We start from the raw sequence: 3,702 nt of genomic DNA, 5'->3' as shown, positions 1-3,702 counted from the left end.
GAGACTTGGTTTGAATGCTCTCAGATGAATCTCCACGACTCTGAGCTACAGGGAATACTGCTGTCATAGCGTGTTCAGACAGAGTCATTACTTCAATGCACAAACACAGAATTTAAGCTGATTTAATACCCTTCATTCCCTGATATAACAGGGTACTTTCTTTGTGTCAGTTTCTTTGTGGGCCTATTTTGTGTGCCTCAGGTGATAAAGGTGTTGGGAGCAATATGCAGCGGATGACAATCAATTTTCCTTATCATAATCAACAGGCTAGCAGAGAAGGATCAATGAGAGAAGATGTGGGAGCAGGGGCTGAAGGAACAAAAATGAATCACATCTGGTTATGGCAAGAACAGATAAAATTCATATTTACTTTTGTTATTTGGGTGGGGAGATAATATTGTGGAGCTCAAGGCCCACAGCACTCACAAAGCCCCCACCTATGTTCAATTCACTCACTTGTTTTCAAGAATAATATAATATTATAATTTAGCAACTCTGTATTCATAACTGAGTGAAAGGGAATTTTATTTTTTATAAGTGTGTATGTGCAGTTTTTTCTAAGTAAAAGGGAGGATCATAGGGTACAAATTTTAATAATGCTGGGAGGGCTTTTATGTAATAGATTAGATTCAACTTCCCTCCCTCTCTCTCCCAATAAATGTTCAATCTCTACGCTAGTTAATTTAAAATATGTCAAATTAGTTTTTGAGCAGTGCTAGTTTTTGATTTCCAGTCACATTGCAATAATTCCCTATCAACATGCATGCAATACAAGCTCTATTTGGAACATGCCACCAAAAACACAATTATCCTGGCAGAGACCATAATTAGGTATTTACCTAATATGGGTGGGGAATCAAACTCATTATTTGCCACAGTCAAAATGATGGCTTATTTAAAATTTGAGCACATGGAGAAGGAGAGAGGTACCACAATTACAATACAGGTATACAGCAGTCTGTGCCATCTTAGCATATTATTACTAATACTATCATTACTATTATTATGTCCTGCAAATCAATGCTTTATATCAATGCTCACACACTTGGTTAGTTGTATTACAATGTTCCTTTCTTGTGTAATATTCAGCTGTCATGTTCACTGGAGAACTGGAGGGACATGCTTGCAATTTTGTTATTTTTCCTTTTTTTAGTGCTAGATGCAGCAGGCTAAATATGTGCAGTATTAAAAAGACTGGTGCAAATTCCTCAAGGTTACCCACAGATTATTTCAGCTTTACCCCTTATTTTCCTCTTAATTTTCCCCCAAAGGTTAAATAAAGAGCCTGAAATCACTGTATTAGAGCTCTTCCCGCTCGATGTTGGACTGCCACCCGCTGTGCTCTGTTCGCAGCCCCTGGAGGCTCAGCTGAGAATCCAGGAAGAGAAGTTTGAATTACTTTAAAATCTATCCACAGCCCGCCTCTGAGACAGAGACTAAGTAGACAGAAATCCTCCTGTAGTGAGCACAAGTAAGAACTGATTTATGGATTAATGTGTGCCGACTGAAGCTTTGCTCATATCATAAATGTATATTTTCAGATATCTCTCTCGCTTAAATAAGTTTGCAGCTCCTTTTCCGATTTGGCAAAATGAAGTCAAGCAGCGGCTCTGTGACGACATTTGTCTCTTCGTACACATTCAGACCATAAATTTGATTTTGTTCGGTGAGTGATGAAGACAGTACTGCTCTGACAACAATGTGAGGGTGTCTGGAGGCAGTTATGAGGAGGGGCCCTTGCCTTCTTAGTTGAATATTTTGACATTGCAAGGACACATGAGTGTCAGTAAATCAAAGACGATGGTGAGACATTGTGAAGACTCTTTTGAATTCCTAACAGCATGTGGTAAGTGGTTGCATCATGCCTTTCCATAATTTTCTGGCTGCCTTTTTGTACTTTTAGCTTTTCAAGCCTTTCAACAGCTGTACTTTCACTTTTTTTTTTTCAATTTTAATTTATTTTTTAGTTTCATTTTGGTCTGGTTGTGACTGTAGTCATGCTGTTCCAGAACACTTATTCTTCTGTGTAGTTTGGAGATTTGTGGAGCATTTGAACTGACAGGGACAAGAAGAGCACTCCATCTGATGAAGCCTTGCAGTATTTTTCATTGTGTCTAAACCCCAAGAGCTCCAGCTCTTTTGCAAACCTTGGGCCAAGTTATAGAGAATGTAATTCAGTTCAGCCATAATGTCTTTGGTACTGTGCACAGTATACCTCACAGTAACATGATCCATAATTTATTTATAAATTCCTCCTCAGATTTCTACTTAACAGCAGCACACTAAACTAATCGTGTCTCACTCTCTCAGTGTGTCTCTGATGGCTCGGCACATCGCTTAAACTTTCTAACTCTGTCATTTCCCTCTGCATCTATGTGTCTGTCCTTTGTTTTGCTTTTCAGCTGCTTTCTGAGCTTCTGTGTCGTAAAGATTACAAGGACAATTGGCTTCTAGTTTGATATAAATAAGTATCTTCAAAATATTTGTGAAGGATATTTCAAATTTTTATTTAAAGGGACAACGAGGAGTTTTGGAAAAGCAAAGCGTTTTCACACTACATTTATGAGCCTCCACGCGCACCGTGAAATTCTTTGACCGCCGCAAGACAGACTCATGTTTTCATTCATCAAGAATTAAAGTCAGAGGTTCAAAGACGATCACATACCCTCGTAGTTCCGACCATAAACAGCGATTTGGCCGCGTTATTCTCATGACTCGCCATGAAACCGAAAGTAAAGACCACCACTAATAATAACAAAATAACGATAGAGACAAAACGATATATTTATCGAAAATGGGCCCATTAACAAGTGTGGGTAGCGTAGATTCATCCACATTAACGTGAGACTTTTTTATAACCAAATAGAAACTCCTCGTTGTCCCTTTCATGCAGAGGCCATTTTTGGCAATTTCCGCCTGTTTTTGTGTCACTGCAATTAAAGCTATATAACTACAGAAGTACTAATCCCACAACTATGGTTTATGGCTTAAATGAAAGAAAACCTTTGTCCCTTTACATCTATATCTATAAAATATTGAATTGAGTCATTCCATAAAAAAATTTGGCTTCTGAAAATACAATTTATTTATTGGCTACACCTGCAACGACAGGGGGTCATCCCTATGTTCCCACAGCCCTATGTTCCCTCAGCCCTATGTTCCCTCATTTCTAACTTTTGTCGTCACTGAAAATTAGGCCCTATGTTCCCTCAGCCCTATGTTCCCTCATTTCTAACTTTTGTTGTCACTGAAAATTAGGCCCGATTCCCACAGCCCTTTGGTCTCACCATTGGTTGGGTTTAGGCAATGAAGAAAGGAGTTGGTTAAGTTTAGTAAAAAGACCAGGTAGAGGCTAGACAGGCCAGATAGACAGAGTCCAGATAGGTAGAGAGAGTCCAGAGGGAACATAGGGCTCAAGACAAAACGATATATTTATCGAAAATGGGCCCATTAACAAGTGTGGGTAGCGTAGATTCATCCACATTAACGTGAGACTTTTTTATAACCAAATAGAAACTCCTCGTTGTCCCTTTCATGCAGAGGCCATTTTTGGCAATTTCCGCCTGTTTTTGTGTCACTGCAATTAAAGCTATATAACTACAGAAGTACTAATCCCACAACTATGGTTTATGGCTTAAATGAAAGAAAACCTTTGTCCCTTTACATCTATATCTATAAAATACTGAATTGAGTCATTCCATA

This window comes from Trachurus japonicus, unplaced genomic scaffold, assembly GCF_045865225.1.
Source record: "Trachurus japonicus isolate A0001 unplaced genomic scaffold, Traja_1.0 AP029926.1".
In the NCBI taxonomy this organism is placed as follows: domain Eukaryota; kingdom Metazoa; phylum Chordata; class Actinopteri; order Carangiformes; family Carangidae; genus Trachurus; species Trachurus japonicus.
This window is presented reverse-complemented; position numbering follows the sequence as displayed.